This window comes from Callorhinus ursinus, unplaced genomic scaffold (genome assembly GCF_003265705.2).
Source record: "Callorhinus ursinus isolate GAN/ISIS: 27379988/994484 unplaced genomic scaffold, GSC_fseal_2.0 scaffold18, whole genome shotgun sequence".
Classification (NCBI taxonomy): Eukaryota; Metazoa; Chordata; class Mammalia; order Carnivora; family Otariidae; genus Callorhinus; species Callorhinus ursinus.
Genome location: NW_027397080.1, coordinates 29,273,844 through 29,292,615, shown reverse-complemented (window position 1 = coordinate 29,292,615; position 18,772 = coordinate 29,273,844). Strand labels below are relative to the sequence as shown.

General features: G+C 39.9%; 1 protein-coding gene and 1 non-coding gene across 6 annotated transcripts in view; one reads left to right on the top strand and one right to left on the bottom strand.

Annotated features, from left to right (window-relative positions):
• PEX14 (peroxisomal biogenesis factor 14) overlaps window positions 1-18,772 on the top strand; it is a 143,868-nt gene that overhangs the window by 71,048 nt on the left and 54,048 nt on the right. The gene's annotated exons all lie outside the window — the stretch shown is intronic.
• On the bottom strand, window positions 1,983-2,086 carry LOC112812453 (small nucleolar RNA U13). Its single transcript, XR_003205303.1, has one exon. It is a non-coding gene; the product is annotated as a small nucleolar RNA U13 (small nucleolar RNA).

The following is an 18,772-nucleotide window of genomic DNA, read 5'->3' as shown; positions in this document are numbered from 1 at the left end:
ATCCCAGGACACTGGGATCATGACCTGAGCCGAAGGCAGACGCTTAACCGACTGAGCCACCCAGGTGCCCTGTGGCCCTTGTGTACTTCTAAGCTCATGTCAGAATCACCGTATCACGTTTCCTCCTCTCCTCTTTGGTCCCACCCCTCCCCTTTCCATGCCAATCAAAAATTAAATCCCTTTGGAATTTGGATTATTACATCCAACGTAGAAATGGCTTTGGAGAGAATTGGCACTTTTGCGATACACTGTTTTCCACTCATGAATGTGGTGTTATCTTTCAAGTAAAGTACGTTCCTCACTGATGAAGTTTGACACTCTTCTTGCATTTACACTTATAGGGCCTTTATTTTTATTATATTTTCTAATCTTTGCCGATATTTAGGAAAGCTATGGATTTTTATGTTTTAAAAATTATCTTACTGTATTCTTTTTAATAGTCCTGATTGTTCTTACTGGTTTTCTTAGTAACACATTATGTGAAAATAACAACATTCTCCCTTTCCAGTGTTACATGACTTTTGTTATTATTTTGGCTGGGCCTTCCAGAACAGGATTAATTAAATACATATGCTCAAGGAAGTAAAATGCTTCTCTTCAAAGCATCAGTTTAGAAATGAAGGGCATAGGAATATGAAAGAAATAATAATGATCCCTAACTTTTTACCTATGTTGGCCAATATGTATTCTTGGGCCAAAAGCGTTTGACATGCTCATAACAACTTTGTATTAGACTAGAAAGTCAACATTTTTTTCAGGCAGAAAAGCTGAAAGACAGTGGACATGATTTCCAAAGTCACTTGGCCAATAGATCAGTGACTAGACTCCAGAATTGCGGCTCTCTGTGTGAAACAGAGCCAGTGCCTCGGAGAGGGAGGCGGAGGGGCTGGTGGCTAATAGTCAGAGCTGCTGCCATCTCCCAGCACTGCCAGCCCTTCCTACAAACAGTGTAAAGTTGGGGGTGGAAAGGGCAAGTTTTTGACTTAAAGAGGACGTAAGACGAGAATACTGTGGGACATCAAAGGTGACCTCTCCTGTCTCAAGGACATGTGCACTAATGGCAGCTTCTGTGTCATCAGGCTCACCCCGAGATAGATTATGGCAATGGATGGAACATGGAGTCCTTTTATTAACGTGGGCCTGGGTAGCCGCCGGGTAGGGCACTTGGGCTGCTGTTGTCACCAGATTCTGGTCCCTCTGTGCATTGTCACCAGTTGGTAAAATTCGAACTCTGCTTTTAGCGGTCTCTTCCTTGCATGGAAACTTTGGGTATCTCCATTTTTTTTTTTTTATTTTAAAGATTTATTCATTGAGAGAGAGAGTGCGCACGCGTGTGTGGGCACAGTAGTGGGAGGGGCAGACGGAGGGGGAGAGAGAGAATCTCAAGCAGACTCCCCATTGAGCACCAAGCCTGACTCGGGGTTTGCTCTCACGACCCTGAGATCACGACCTGAGTGGAAACCAAGAGTCAGATCCCCGATCAACTTTGCCACCCAAGCGCCTCTGTAGTTCTTCATTTCTTATAGGATCAAATCCTGTCTGTGTATACTCTTTCCAACTTGGGGTGTTCTTTTATTTTTTTTGCCATCTTTTTATTTTGAATAATTTCAGAATTACTGAAGAATTGAATGGTGCACGGAACAGATACCTTTTATCCAGTCTCTCAGTTGTTAACATTTTGCCACATTTGCTTTCTGTCTCTCTCTCTCTCTCTCTCACTCTCTTTCTACACACATACTTTTTTTTTTTCTGTTTTAAAAGTAAGTTGCAGGGGCACCTGGGTGGCTCAGATGGTTAAGCGTCTGCCTTCAGCTCCGGTCATGATCTCCAGGTCTTGGGATCGAGCCCTGTGTTGGGCTCCCTGCTCAGCGAGCGGGGAGCCTGCTTCTCCCTCTCCCTCTGCCGCTACCCCTGCTTGGGCTCTCTTTCTCTCAAATGAATAAATAAAAAAAATTTATTTTTTTATTATTGGTTTTTTTTCACGTCAGATGGGTAATGTGCCGAGGTTGTAACAAGGTTTGAGGGAGGCACATGTCACACAACAGCGTGAACACCCAATCATCACGCTTATGAACTACAAAAGGATCTAAAAAAATCTTAAAAAAAAAAAAAAACGTAAGTTGCAGATACCATGACACTTCAACCCCAGTTACACCAGTCTGTCTCCTAAAATAGGGCATTCCCTTACATAACCACGCCTAAGAGATTAACACTAATTCCAGAAAATCATCTCATGTGTAGTCCATACTTAAATTTTCCCAGTCCCCAAATTCATTCTGTGCCCTGTAATCAGGGGCTTGTGCGAGGCATTTTACTGCTGTGTCTCTTCATCAGTGACTGTCCTCTTGCCTTTTCTTGTTTTACTTGTCATTGACTATTTTGTAAAGGTCAGTCAGGTCAATTTTATAGAATATCATACATACCAGATTTGTCTCATCGTTTTCCCTTGATAAGATTGAAATTAAACATTTTTGGCAAGGATACTCTATAAGCAACATCATGTCCTTATTTTTGCATCACATCAGAAGGTGAGAAATGTCAGATTCTTCCTAATGGTGGTGTTAAGTCGATCACTGGGTTCGTCAGGTAGCTACCAGAGTTCTCCACTGTAAAATTCTCCTTTGTAACAGATAAGTCATCTGAGAAGTGCTTCTTTGAGAGCATGTTCTCTTATTGCTCAACAACCTTTCATTCAGTGGTTTTAGTGACCATTGGAGATCCTTGCTCGAATCAGCTGTTTCTTTGGGATTTTAAAAATAGCTATTTCCTAATTATTTTATATACATTTATTGCCTAGTATTTTTCTATAAAAAAGAACTTTCTCACCTTCCCTCTTCGGTCTCTCTCTCTTGCTCTCTCTTTTGAGTATCACTGTATATATACTCTTTAGTTCAGAATAGTCCATTATTACCATATTTCATTTTAATGCTCACATTGTTCCAAGTCAGATGAGTGGGCGCCTATTCAGGTTAGCTCCTGGGTCCCTTGCTTTTTGGCACAAACGTCTCAGGTGCACCTTTTACTGTCTGTGACTTAAGCCAGGCATTAGACATTTTCCTCAAGTGTTGTTCAGTAGGAATGTTACTTAGAAGCTGGGATCTGGACACTGGTTTTACACACAGCCCCTCTCTCTCTCTCTCTTTCTCTCTCTCTCTCTCTCTCTCTCTGTCTCTCACACACACACAGTTTTATTTGTTTTTATTCACATGATACGTATGTATATACATATACACACAATTCAGACCGAATATTACAGGATTTTCCTTTCATCTCTTAGTTTGCATTTATATCTTTTCTTACATTGAGAAACTGGATTCTTAAGAAGTTTGCTATGGTTATCATTTATTGTTTCTCATATAGAAAAATGGTTTTTAAGTTAGTTTGTAACTTATTATCATCAACATTTCTCTTACTGAGGAGCTTAAGAAAGCTTGAGCTATCTTTCCAGTTCTCTGTCCTTAGATCAGGTTAGAAGTTTTCAAAGTTTTAGGTCTATAGAGCTCTGGGGCCCCCCAAAACCCTTTCAGGGAGTCAGGTCAAAATGATTTTCATAGCCAGCAGTAAGACATTATTTACCTCTTTCACTGTGTTGGCTTCTGCAGTGACAGTGCAGAAGCAATGCTGGGTAAACTGCTGGCTTTCGCTGTAGTTTTTACTGCTATGCACTTGCGGTTTAAAAAAAAAAAAGCTATTTCATTGAAGACTGTCCTTGATGAAAGAGTAAAAATGATTAATTTTATTAAATCTTGCCACTTGAGTATGCATCTTTGTAATATTCATGTGACGAAATAGGAAATAGGCATAAAGTACTTCTGCGTATGCCGCGGAGTGGTTGCCTCAGGAGAAGTTCTTGTGTGATCATTTGAGTTATGAGCTGAACTAGATGCTTTTTTTCTTGGATATCACTTTTACTTGAGGGAATGGCAGGGAAACTGTGACTTTAGTATTTGGAAGACATTTTCTCAAAAAAAGAATAAAGTGAGCCTGTTGTTTTGCGGAAAACATACTGACAGTATTGGTTGTCAGTAATAAAAGTTGAACTTTCAAATGAAATTAGAATTTTGGAAAAACATGTACCCACCACCGTGAACTAGGCAGTTTCCCCATAGTTAATGAATTCTGAGGAGATCATGGTGATCTAATGAGCGTGCTGTTTTGATAGTGTATGAAAAGTGTGTCAGCGTTTGGAAGCTCTGCATACCTTAGTGAACCAGTATTTCCTAAATGATCAATGCATGATTTTATAAAATTACACATGAGTAAAATGTCCATTCAAAGTGCAAGATAGACCAATGAATTTTAATGGAACAGGATATGAGAGTTTCTCGATAGGATTTCACATTGCAACGAATCCTTAAGAAACTGCCACTTGTGGAGTTTTTGGTGTAGTATCACAGAAGAATATCCACAGTTATCTGAGAAAGCTATTAAAAGACTCCTCTCGGGGCACCTGGGTGGCTCAGTCGGTTAAGCGACTGCCTTCGGCTCAGGCCATGATCCCAGGGTCCTGGGATCGAGCCCCGCATCGGGCTCCCTGCTCCGTGGGAGGCCCGCATCTCTCTCTCCCACTCCCCCTGCTTGTGTTCCCTTTCTCGCTGTCTTTCTCTCTCTAATAAATAAAATCTTTAAAAATAAATAAATAAAAAAAAAATAAAAGACTCCTCTCAGGGCACCTGGGTGGCTCAGTAGGTTAACTCTCTGCCTTTGGCTCAGGTCATGATCTCGGGGTCCTGGGATCAAGCCCTGTGTCGGGCTCCCTGCTCAGCGGGGAGTCTTCTTCTCCCTCTCCCCCTACTTCTGCCCCTGACTCGTGCTCACACTCTCTCTCTCTCAAATAAAAAATAAAATCTTTAAAAAAAAAAAATGAGACTCCTCTCTTTTTGCAATATATATTTGTACTAGTCTGTATTTTCATTTTCTTTAACCAACCCAACATATCACAACAGATGGAATGCAGAAGCAGATATGAGAATTCAGTTGTCTTCTATTAAGCCAGACATAAAAGATTTGCAGAAAAGTTAACTTGTGCTATCCTCCTCACTAATTATTTTTTGTTCTGGAAACTAGCTATTTCTTTTTTTAAAGATGATTTATTTGAGAGAGAGAGCGCAATTGTGCATGCAAGTGGGGGAAGGGGCAGAGGGAGAAAATCTTCAAGCAGACTCCCCGCTGAGCATGGAGCCTCACACAGGGCTCAGTCTCATGACCCATGAGATCATGACCTGAGCCGAAACCAAGACTTGGACTTACTGAGCCATCCAGGAGCCCCTAGTTATGTTTTTTTTTTAAATAAAAATGTTATTCATATTAACATATAATAAGTTTATTGCTATTATTTTTAAATGAATTATTTTTAAATTTCTCAGTTTTGATATCTTTTTTAAAGATTTTTTATTTTTAAGTAATCTCTACACCCAGTGCAGGGCTCGAACTCACAGCCCCGAGATCAAGAGTCGCATGCTCTTCCGATTGAGCCAGCCAGGTGCCCCTTCAGTTTTGATTTTTTAATTGAAGAATAATTGACATACAATATTGTATTGGTTTCAGGTGTACAAAATAGTGACTCAGTATTTATATACATTATGAAATGGTGCCAGGATAAGGCTGGTTACCATCTGTCACCATACAAAGTTGTTATAGTATTATTCACTATATATTCCCTATGCTGTACATTATATCCCTGTGTCTTATTTATTTTATAACTAGATGGTTGTACATCCTAATACCCTTCACTGATTTTGTTCATCTCCCCCCACCCCACCCCTTCCCTCTGGCTGCCATCAGTTCTCTGTCTCTATGAGTCTATTTCTGCTTTATTTTTTAGATTCCACGTATAAGTGAAATCATACAGTATTTGTCTTTGTCTGATTTATTTCACTTAGCCTAACATCCTCTAGGTTCATCCATGTTATCGTAAATGGCAAGATTTCATTCATTTTCTTTAAGGGCTGAGTAATATTCTATTGTTTATAATGGTTTTCTTTATCCATTCATCTTTTGGTAGACACTTAGCTTGCTTCAGATCTTGGCTATTGTAGATAATGCTGTGATGAACGTAGGAGTGTATATATCTTTTTGAATTAGAGTTTTCATTTTCTTTGGATAAACACCTAGAAGTAGAATTGCTAGATTGTAGGATAGTTTATTTTTAATGTTTTGAGGAATCTCCGTACTGTTTTCCATAGTGGTTGTGCCAATTTACATTCCCACCAACAGTGCAGGAAGGTTCCATTTTCTCTGTATCCTTGCCAGCACTAGTTCTTTCCTGTCTCTTTGATAACAGCCCTTCTGACAGGTGTGAGGTGATATTTCATTGTGGTTTTGATTTGCATTTCCCTGGTGGTTAGTGATGTTGAGCATCTTTTTTATGTGCCCATTGGCCATCTGTATGTCTTGTTTGGAAAAACCTCTATTTTTAGGTCATCTGCCCATTTTTTTTTAAAGATTTTATTTATTTATTTGGCAGAGAGATACAGAGAGAGAACAAGTGGGCAGAGAGGCCGGCAGAGGGAGAGGGAGAAGCAGGCTCCCCGCCGAGCAGGGAGCCCGATGCGGGGCTCGATCCCAGGACCCTGGGATTATGACCTGAGCCGAAGGCAGCTGCTTAACCCACTGAGCCACCCAGGCGCCCATCTGCCCATTTTTTAATTGGATTGTTTGTTTTTTTGATATTGAGTTATATAAATTCTTTATATGTTTTAGATGTTATCATCTGCAAATATCTTCTCCCATTCAGTAGGTTGTCTTTTCGTTTCCTTGATGGTTTCCTTTGTTGTGTAAAATCTTTTTAGTTTGATGTAGTGCCATTTATTTCTGCATTTGTTGTCTTTCTCTGAAGAGACGGATCTAGAAGAATATTACTAAGACCAATGTCAAAGAACTTACTGCCTATTTTCTTCTGGGCGCTTTATGGTTTCAGATCTTAATTTAAGTCTTTAATCCGTATTGAATTTATTTTTGTATATGGTGTAAGAAAATGGTCCGGTTTCATCTTTTTACATGTAGCTGTCCAGTTTTCTCAGTACCATTTATTGAAAACTACCTTTTCCTGATTGTATATTCTTGTCTTCTGTATTGTAGATTAATTGGCCATATATGGTGGGCTTATTTCTGGGATCATTGTTCTGTACCATTGATCTTTGTGTCTGTTTTTGTGCCAGTCCCATACTGTTTCGATTATTGTAGCTTTGTAGTATAGTCTGAAATCTAGGAGAATGATATATCCTCCTGCTTGTTCTGTCTCAAGATCGCTTTAGCTGTTCAGGGCCTTTTGTGGTTCCATACATATTTTAGCATTATTTGTTCTGGTTCTGTGAAAAATCCTACTGGTGTTTTGGTAGGGATTGCTTTCTGTAGATTGTTTTCAGTACTATGGACATTTTAACAATATTCTTTTTTTAAAAAAAGATTATTTGAGAGAGAAAGAGAACACAAGTGGGGTAGGGTGAGGGGCAGAAGGAGAGGGAGAAGCAGACTCCCTGCTGAGCATGGAGCCCAATGCAGGGCTCAATCCCAGGATCCTGAGATCATGCCCTGTGCCGAAGGCAGATGTTTAACTGACAGAGCCACCCAGGCGCCCCTTAACAATATTAATTCTTAATTCTTCCAGTCCTTTAACATGGTGTATCTTTCTATTTATTTGTGTTGTCTTCAGTTTCTTTCATCAGTGTCATAATTTTCAGAGTATGGGTCTTTTACCTTCTTGGTTTAATGTATTCCTTGATATTTTATTCTTTTGGATGCAGTTACAAATGGGATTGTTTTCTTAGTTTCTTGTTCCGGTAGTTATTGTCATATAGAAACACAACAGATTACTCTATATTGATATTGTATCTTGCAACTTTACTGAATTCATTTATTCTGGTAGTTTCTGGGTGAAGGCTTTAGGGGTTTTCTATATATAGTATCATGTCATCTGCGAATAGTGACAGTTCTCCTTCTCCCTTACCAACTTGGATGCTGTTTATTTCTTTCCCCTGCCTAATTGCTGTGGCTAGGACTTCCAATTCTGTATTGACTACAGGTAGCAAGAGTGGGCATCCTTGTCTTGTTCTTGATCTTAGAGGAAAAACTTTTAAGTTTTCACTATAGAGTATGATATTAGTTGTGGGTGTTTGTAATATATGGCTTTTATTACACTGAGGTACATTCCCTCTCTACCTACTTTGTTGAGAGTTTTTATCATAAACGGATGTTGAATTTGTCAAGTGCTTTTTCTGCATCTACTGAGATGATGATCTGATTTTTTAAAAAAGATTTATTTTAGAGAGAGAGAAAGGTGGGGGAGGGGCAGAGGGAGAGAGAGGGAATCTCCGGCAGACTCAGCACTGAGTGCAGAGCCTGACTCTGGGCTTGATCTCATGACCCTGAGATCATGACCTGAGCTGAAACCAGAGTGAGACGCTTAACCGACTGAGCCACCCAGGTGTTCCAGATGATCTGATTTTTATCCCTTGTTTTGTTGATGTGTTGTGTCATGTTGATTGATTTGTAGGTATCAAACTGTCTTTGCATCCCTGGATTAAATTCCACATGATCATGGTTTATGATCCTCTTAACGTATTGCTAAATTCAGTTTTGCAGAGTTTTGTACCTTTGTTCGTTAGGGATATTGGCTTGTGTGGGTTTTGTTTTGTTTTTTGTTTTTGTTTTGTTTTGTAGTGTCTTTGGTTTAGGTATCAGGGTAATGCTGGTCACATAGAATGAGCATGGAAGCATTTCTTCCTCTTGAGTTTTTTGGAAGAGTTAGAGAATGATAAATATCAACTCTTAAAATATTTGGTAGAACTTACCTGTGAATCCATCTGGTCATGGACTTTTGTTTGGTGGGAGTTTTTTTGATTATTGATTCAATTTCATTACTAGTAATCAGCTGTTCATATTTTCTATATCTTCCTGATTCAGTCTTGGAAGATTGTATATTTCTAGGAAATAGTTCTTCTAGGTTGTTCAATTTGTTGATATATAATTGTTTGTAGTCTTTTTTATCCTTTGTATTTCTGTGGTATTGGTAACTTCTCTTTGATTTCTGATTTTATTTTTGGGGGCCCTCTCTCTTTTTTTCTTGATGAGTCTTGATAAAGGGTTATCAGTTTTATCTTTTTAAAGAACCAGTTCTTAGTTTCATTAGTCTTTTTTTCTTAAGTTTTAGTTTCATTTATTTCTGCTCTGATCTGTATTATTTTCTTCTTCCATCTACTTACTTTGGGCTTCGTTTGTTCTTTTTTTTAAGTTCCTGTAGGTGTAAAGTAGATTGTTTGAGATTTTTCTTGTTTCTTGAGGTAGGCCTCTATTGCTATAAACTTCCCTCTTGGAACTGCTTTTGCTGCATCGCATAGATTTTGGAACATTGTGTTTTTATTTTCATTTATCTCAAGGTAGTTTTTCATTTCTTCTTTGATTTCTTCATTGACCTTTTGGTTGTTTAGTAGCATGTTGTTCAATCTCCACGTGTTTGTGTGTTGTTTTTTTTTCCAGTTTTTTCCTGTAATTGATTTCTAGTTTCATGGCATTGTGGGAAGAAAAGATGCTTGCTACAATTTCAGTCTTCTTATTGAGACTTATTTTGTGGCCTAACATGTGATCTGTCCTAGAGAATGTTCCATGTGCACTTGAAAAGAATGTGTATTCTGTAGTTTTGGATGGAATGTTCTATATCTATCTATCTCTCTATTTGTCTATCTATTAAGTCCATCTGGTCTAATGCATTGTTCAAGGCCAGTGTTTCCTTATTAATTTCCTGTCTGGTTGATCTAGCCACTGAAATAAGTGGGGTGTTAAGTCCCATACTATTGAGTTACTGTCAGTTTCTTCCTTTGCATCTGTTACTATTTGTTTTATATATTTAGTATTCTGATTTTGATTTCTAATATGGTAAGTATCAGTACATATGATCTTTACTAACAAAAGTTGTTTGAAATCATTAATAGCTTCTAAGAGTGTGAAGGGGTCAGGAGATCAAAATGTTTGAGAACCACTGACCTTGAGATTGCAGTACGCATCTTTAATTTACTTAAGTCTCAATCAGTGAGGATCTTTACCACTTCCGAACGTGCTTTTAGAACATTTCACTTCCGTTTACTCTCTTCCTGCCTTTTGTGTTGTGGGATTTTTTGTAGTTTAATACTACATAGATTTCAAACCCTATAAGACATTATTGTTGTTTTATACAGTCAATATTTATTTATATTTGTTTTTTCCTTTGTTCCTCATACCTTCCTGCATTTCTGCCCTCTGTCTAGAATCATTTTCCTTCTGTCTGAAGAGCTCCTTGAGTGTTTCATTTAGTGCAGGTGTGCTAGTGATGAATTCTCTGATTTTGTCTGTCTGAAAATGACTTCATTTCTCTTCAATTTTTAAAAGGCTTCTTAATTTTGAAATTATTCTTTTAATACTTAATATATTTTTTAAAGATTTTGTTTATTTATTAGAGCACATGAGCATGGGGAGGGGCAGAGGGAGAGAATCTCAAGCAGACTCCGTGTTGAATGTGGAGCCTGTCATGGGGCTTGATCTCATGACCCTGAGATCACGACCCAAGCCGAAACCAAGAGTTGGTCGCTCAACTGACTGAGCCACCCAGTCGCTGCTCCTTAATCATATTTTTTAAAAAATTTTTTTATTATGTTAGTCACCGTACATTACATCATTAGTTTTTGATGTAGTGTTCCATGATTCATTGTTTGTGCATGACACCCAGTGCTCCACACAGAACGTGCCCCCTTTAATACCCATCACCAGGCCAACCCATCCCCCCACCCCCCTCCCCTCTAGAACCCTCAGTTTGTTTTTCAGAGTCTATCATCTCTCATGGTTCGTCTCCCCCTCTGACTTACTCCCCTTCATTCTTCCCCTCCTGCTAACTTTTTTTTCTTAACATATATTGCATTATTTGTTTCAGAAGTACAGATCTGTGATTCAACAGTCTTGCACAATTCACAACGCTCACCATAGCACATACCCTCCCCAATGTCTATCACCCAGCCACCCCATCCCTCCCACCCCCCACCACTCCAGCAACCCTCAGTTTGTTTCCTGAGATTAAGAATTCCTCATATCAGTGAGGTCATATGATACATGTCTTTCTCTGATTGACTTATTTCACTTGGCATATCACCCTCCAGTTCCATCCATGTCGTTGCAAATGGCAAGATCTCATTCCTTTTGATGGCTGCATAATATTCCATTGTGTATATATACCACTTCTTTATCCATTCATCTGTCGATGGACATCTTGGCTCTTTCCACAGTTTGGCTATTGTGGACATTGCTGCTATAAACATTGGGGTGCACGTACCCCTTCGGATCCCTACATTTGTATCTTTGTGGGAAATACCCAGTAGTGCAATTGCTGGATCGTATGGTAGCTCTATTTTCAACTGTTTGAGGAACCTCCATACTGTTTTCCAGAGTGGTTGCACCACCTTGCATTCCCACCAACAGTGTAGGAGGGTTCCCCTTTCTCTGCATCCCCGCCAACATCTGTCGTTTCCTGACTTGTTAATTTTAGTCATTCTGACTGGTGTGAGGTGGTATCTCATTGAGGTTTTGATTTGAATTTCCCTGATGCCAAGGGATGTTGAGCACTTTTTCATGTGTCTGTTGGCCATTTGGATGTCGTCTTTGGAAAAATGTCTGTTCATGTCTTCTGCCCATTTCTTTATTGGATTATTTGTTCTTTGGGTGTTGAGTTTGATAAGTTCTTTATAGATTTTGGATACTAGCCCTTTATCTGATATGTCATTTGCAAATATTTTCTCCCATTCTGTCGGTTGTCTTTTGGTTTTGTGGACTGTTTCTTTTGCTGTGCAAAAAAGCTTTTTATCTCGATGAAATCCCAAGAGTTCATTTTTGCCCTTGCTTCCCTTGCCTTTGGCGATGTTTCTAGGAAGAAGTTGCTGCGGCTGAGGTCGAAGAGGTTGCTACCTGTGTTCTCCTTTAGGATTTTGATGGACTCCTGTCTCACGTTTAGGTCTTTCAACCATTTGGAGTCTGTTTTTGTGTGTGGTGTAAGGAAATGGTCCGGTTTCATTCTTCTGCATGTGGCTGTCCAATTTTCCCAACACCATTTGTTGAAGAGACTGTCTTTTTTCCATTGGGCATTCTTTCCCGCTTTGTCAAAGATGAGTTGACCATAGAGTTGAGGGTCCACTTCTGGGCTCTCTATTCTGTTCCATTGATCTGTGTGTCTGTTTTTGTGCCAGTACCACACTGTCTTGATGATGACAGCTTTGTAATAGAGCTGGAAGTCTGGAATTGTGATGCCACCAGCTTTGCTTTTCTTTTTCAACATTCCTCTGGCTATTCGGGGTCTCTTCTGGTTCCATACAAATTTTAGGATTATTTGTTCCATTTCTTTGAAAATAGTGGATGGTATTTTGATGGGGATTGCATTGAATGTGTAGATTGCTCTAGGTAGCATTGACATTTTCACAATGTTTGTTCTCCCAATCCATGAGCATGGAATGTTTGTCCATTTCTTTGTGTCTTCTTCCATTTCTTTCACGAGTATTTTATAGTTTTCTGAGTACAAATCCTTTGCCTCTTTGGTTAAATTTATTCCTAGGTATCTTATGGTTTTGGGTGCAATTGTAAATGGGATCGACTGCTTGATTTGTCTCTCTTCTGTTTTGTTGTTGGTGTATAGGAATGCCACTGATTTCTTTCTTTTTTTTTTTTTTAAAGATTTTATTTATTTATTTGAGAGAGAGAATGAGATAGAGAGACAGCATGAGAGGGGAGAGGGTCAGAGGGAGAAGCAGACTCCCTGCCGAGCAGGGAGCCCGATGCAGGACCCGATCCCAGGACTCCAGGATCATGACCTGAGCCGAAGGCAGTCGCTTAACCAACTGAGCCACCCAGGCGCCCAGGAATGCCACTGATTTCTGTGCATTGATTTTATATCCTGCTACTTGACTGAATTCCTGTATGAGTTCTAGCAGTTTTGGGGTGGAGTCTTTTGGGTTTTCCACATACAGTATCATATCATCTGCAAAGAGTGAGAGTTTGACTTCCTCTTTGCCGATTTGGATGCCTTTGATTTCTTTTTGTTGTCTGATTGCTGTGGCTAGGACTTCTAATACTATGTTGAATACCAGTGGTGATAGTGGACATCCCTGCCGCGTTCCTGACCTTAAGGGAAAAGCTCTCAGCTTTTCCCCATTGAGAATGATATTTGCTGTAGGTTTTTCATAGATGGCTTTTATGATATTGAGGTATGTACCCTCCCTCTATCCCTATACTCTGAAGAGTTTTGATCAAGAAAGGATGCTGTACTTTGTCAAATGCTTTTTCTGCATCTATTGAGAGGATCATATGATTCTTGTTCTTTCTTTTGTTAATGTATTGTATCATGTTGATTGATTTGCAGATGTTGAACCAACCTTGCAGCCCAGGGATAAATCCCACTTGGTCATGGTGAATAATCCTTTTAATATACTGTTGGATCCTATTGGCTAGTATTTTGGTGAGAATTTTTGCATCCATGTTCATCAAGGATATTAGTCTGTAATTCTCCTTTTTGATGGGGTCTTTGTCTGGTTTTGGGATCAAGGTAATGGTGGCCTCATCAAATGAGTTTGGAAGTTTTCCTTCCATTTCTATTTTTTGGAACAGTTTCGGGAGAATAGGTATTAATTCTTCTTTAAATGTTTGATAGAATTCCCCTGGGAAGCCATCTGGCCCTGGGCTTTTGTTTGTTGGGAGATTTTTGATGACTGCTTCGATTTCCTTAGTGGTTATAGGTCTGCTCAGGTTTTCTGTTTCTTCCTGGTTCAATTTTGGTAGTTGATACATCTCTAGGAATGCGTCCATTTCTTCCAGGTTATCTAATTTGCTGGCATAGAGTTGCTCATAATATGTTCTTAAAATTGTTTGTATTTCATTGGTGTTGGTTGTGATCTCTCCTCTTCCATTCATGATTTTGTTGATTTGGGTCATTTCTCTTTTCTTTTTGATAAGTCTGGCCAGGGGTTTATCAATCTTGTTAATTCTTTCAAAGAACCAGCTCCTAGTTTCGTTGATCTGTTCTACTGTTCTTTTGGTTTCTAGTTCATTGATTTCTGCTCTGATCTTTATTATTTCTCTTCTCCTGCTGAGTTTAGGCTTTATTTGCTGTTTTCCTTTAGGTGTAGGGTTAGGTTGTGTATTTGAGACCTTTCTTGTTTCTTGAGAAAGGCTTGTATTGCTCTATACTTTCCTCTCGGGACTGCCTTTGCTGTATCCCAAAGATTTTGAACAGTTGTGTTTTCATTTTCATTGGTTTCCATGAATTTTTTTTAATTCTTCTTTAATTTCCTGGTTGACCCATTCGTTCTTTAGTAGGATGCTCTTTAGCCTCCATGTATTTGAGTTCTTTCCGACTTTCCTCTTGTGATTGAGTTCTAGTTTCAAAACATTGTGGTCTGAAAATATGCAGGGAATAATCCCCCCAATCTTTTGGTACCAGTTGAGACCTGATTTGTGACCTAGGACGTGATCAATTCTGGAGAATGTTCCATGGGCACTAGAGAAGAATGTGTATTCCGTTGCCTTGGGATGGAATGTTCTGAATATGTCTGTAAAGTCCATTTGGTCCAGTGTTTCATTTAAAGTCTTTATTTCCTTGTTGATCTTTTGCTTAGATGATCTGTCCATTTCAGTCAGGGGGGTGTTAAAGTCCCCCACTATTATTGTATTGTTGTCTGTGTTTCTTTGCTTTTGTTATTAATTGCCTTATATAATTGGCTGCTCCCATGTTAGTGGCGTAGATATTTAAAATTGTTAGATCTTCTTGTTGGATAGACCCTTTAAGTAGGATATAGTGTCCTTCTTCATCTCTTCTTACAGTCTTTGTTTTAAAATCTAATTTGTCTGATATAAGGATTGCCACCCCAGCTTTCTTTTGGTGTCCATTAGCATGGTAAATGGTTTTCCACCCCCTCACTTTCAATCTGAGGGTGTCTTTGGGTCTAAAATGAGTCTCTTGCAGACAGCATATCGATGGGTCTTGTTTTTTAATCCAATCTGATAGCCTGTGTCTTTTGATTGGGGCATTTAACCCATTTACATTCAGGGTAACTGTTGAAAGGTATGAATTTAGTGCCATTGTATTGCCTGTAAGGTGACTGTTACTGTATATTGTCTGTGTTCCTTTCTGATCTCTGCTGCTTTTAGCCTCTCTCTTTGCTTAGAGGACCCCTTTCAATATTTCTTGGAGGGCTGGTTTCGTGTTTGCAAATTCCTTTAGTTTTTGTTTGTCCTGGAAGCTTTTTATCTCTCCTTCTATTTTCCAATGACAGCCTAGCTGGATATAGTATTCTTGGCTGCATATTTTTCTCGTTTAGTGCTCTGAAGATATCTTGCCAGTCCTTTCTGGCCTGCCAGGTCTCTGTGGATAGGTCTGTTGCCAGTCTAATGTTTCTACCATTGTAGGTTACATATCTCTTCTCCCGAGCTGCTTTCAGGATTTTCTCTTTGTCTCCGAGACTCGTAAGTTTTACTATTAGATGTCTGGGTGTTGACCTATTTTTATTGATTTTGAGAGGGGTTCTCTGTGCCTCCTGGATTTTGATGCCTGTTTCCTTCCCCACATTAGGGAAGTTCTCTGCTATTATTTGCTCCAATATACCTTCTGCCCCTCTCTCTCTTTCTTCTTCTTCTGGGATCCCAATTATTCTAATGTTGTTTCGTCTTATCGTATTGCTTATCTCTCGAAGTCTGCCCTCGTGGTCCTGTAGTTGTTTGTCTCTCTTTTTCTCAGCCTCTTTATTTTCCATCATTTGGTCTTCTGTATCGCTGATTCTCTCTTCTGCCTCATTTATCCTAGCAGTTAGTGCCCCCATTTTTGATTGCACCTTGTTAATAGCCTTTTTGATTTCGACTTGGTTAGATTTTAGTTCTTTTATTTCTCCAGAAAGGGTTTCTCTAATAACTTCCATGCTTTTTTCAAGCCCAGCTAATATCTTTAAAGTCATGATTCTGAACTCTAGGTCCGACATCGTACTAATGTCCGTATTCAGTAGGTCCCTGGCAGACGGTACTACCTCTTGTTCTTTTTGCTGAGGTGATTTTTTTTCATCTTGTCATTTTGTCCAGAGGAGAATAGTTGAATGAGAGAACAAAATGCTAACAGGTTAACAACGTCCCCAGCAAATATACTCTATACAAATCAGAAAAGACCTGAAACCAGGGGAAAAGAAAGGGAAAGAAAGAAAAAAGAAACAGAAAAAAAAAAAAAAGAAAAAGATAAAAACAAAACCAGAACAAAACAAAACAAAAAACAGAGTATGATCAAATATGATCAGGCTAGTGCATAGATCAGTGCCACACACTAGATTTTGGGCGTATTTTGGTCTGTTAGAAGAAAGTGCCTCCTAAAATTTTAAAGGAAGAAAGACTCCTATATGTACAAAATAAGGGTTGATACAATGAAGGGATGGAAGATGATTGTAAAGATGAAAAGTATAAAAGATTTTATAAAAGGAATTGATAAAATAAGAAGTTGTTTGAAAAAAGAAAGAAGATTTAAAAAGAAAAAAGAAAAAAAAAAGGGAGAGAATGTGATCAGGCAGGAGACTAGAACAAAGCCATACACTAGTGATTTAGGGTATATTTTGATCTGTTAGAAGAAACTGTATCTCAAAATTTTAAAGAGAGAACAACTTATCTATATATGCCATAAATAAGGGTAACTACTCTGAAGGGATAAAATATGACTCTAAAAATGGAAAATAAAAAAAGATTTTTAAAAAAGGGATTGATAAGATGTTGGTTGAAAAAGGGAAAAAGAAAAATTAAAAAAAAAACAGTTAAAAAATTAACTTTGAAAAACTAATGAATCATGGTAAAAAAGCCATGAATTCTATGTGCAGTATTCCCCTAGCGCTGGAGTTCTCCCGTTCTCCTTAATCGGTAAACTTGGTCTTGGCTTGCTGGCTGTTCGTGCTGATCTTCTGGGGGAGGGTCCTGTTGCCGTGGTTCCCAAATGTCTTTGCCAGAGGCGGAACTGCCCTGCCTTTGTTGGTCGGGCTAAGCAAGCTGCTTGGGTTTGCTCTCAGGAGCTTTTGTTCCCTGCAAGCTCTCGGTACAGCTTTGGAGGACCAGGGTGAAAGTGGTGGCCTCCCACTCTCCACCCAGAGGAGCTGAGAACGCGGGGCCCCGCTCCTCAGTGCACCCCCAGAGAAAAACAGTCACTCCCGGGTCCCCAGTCTCTGACTGCACTCTGTGCTTACCCGGCCTGTGACCGAGCATTTCTGTCTGTGGCACCTGACCCTGTGTGGAGTCTCCAAACCCAGCAGATCCCTGCGGTGCGCTCCCGCGCCGCTCCTCCCGGGGGAGGAAGGGGAGTCTCCCCGGCTCTGCCGCTTGTTGGGTCCGTGCTGGAGGAGCAGTGGCCCGAGTGTACCGCGGATCACAGTCTATGGCCACCCCGAGCTGAGAGCCCGCGCCTCGGCTCCGTCTCTGCAGCCGGCTTCCCCGCTCCGATACCTGGGAGCTCTGCTGCACTCAGGCTCCCCCGGTCTTTCTGTGACCCCGAGGGTCCTGAGACCACACTGTCCCGCGAGGGTTCCACCCCCCGCTTAGCCACCGGAGCGACGTCCCTCCGCAGAGCCGACTTCTAAAAGTTCCGATTTTGTGCTTCGCGGCTCTATCACTTTCCAGAAGCCGCGGACGGAGGCCCCCCTCTCCCGCCCTCTATCCTCCCGAATATCGCCTCGGATTCACTTTTCCCCTACGTCCTACCTTCCAGTAAGTGGTCGCTTCTCTGTTCAGAGAGTTGTTGCTACTCTCTTCTTCGATCTCCTGTTGAGTTCGTAGGTGTTCAGAATGGTTTGATCCCTATTCAGCTGAATTCCTGAGACCAGATGAAATCTAGGTCTCCTCCTCCTCCGCCATCTTGCTCCGCCCATCTCCTTAATCATATTTTTAAATAAATTGCAATAGTAGCACAATGAATTCCCATATATCTTTCACCCAGATTCCTCAAATGTTATCATTTACTTCACCATATATACTTTCTCTCCACTTCCTCTCCCCTTCCTCTCTCCCTTCCTATAGACACGTGTATGCATGCATCAAAATCAGGAAAATAATTTGATAAAGTTCTATTATGTAATCAGTGCACCTTGGTCAAATATAGTCAGTTGTCCTAATAATGTCCTTTGTAGCAAAAAAGAAATTTCTTTCCTGGTCCACCATGTAATCCATGATCATGAATTGCTTATGACTGCTGTTATCTTGTTAGCCTCCTCTAACTTGGAACACAAAAGGCTTTGTCTTTTGTAACCTTGACATTTTTGTAGGATATAGGACAGTTTTGCACCCTGTACCTCAGTTTGGATTTCTGATGTTGCCTGATGACTAGATTTAGTTGCTGCACTTTGAGTGGGAATACCATGGCAGCGATACTGTGTTGTTCTCAGGGCATCGTGTAAGGAGGCGTATGACGTTGGTTTGTCCCACTGTTGGTGGTTTCACTTTGGTCCGTCGGTTGGGATGGTGCCTCCCAGGTTTCTCCACTGTAAAGTTAATATTTTTTCCCTTTTGTAATTAATAAGTGTCTTTTGAGGAGATACATTGGGATTATGTAAATATCCTCTTTTTTCATCAACTTTCATCCACTCTTTTTACCACCCATTAATGATTCTTAATCAGTTATTGTGGCGATTGCTGAATCCTCATTTCAGTTGCCTCAGATCAATTATTATGAGGATTGCTGGTGTTTTTCTAATCCTTTCTTTTGAAATATGTTCTTGCTGGTACAGAATTCTAGATTGGCAGCTGTTTCCTTTCA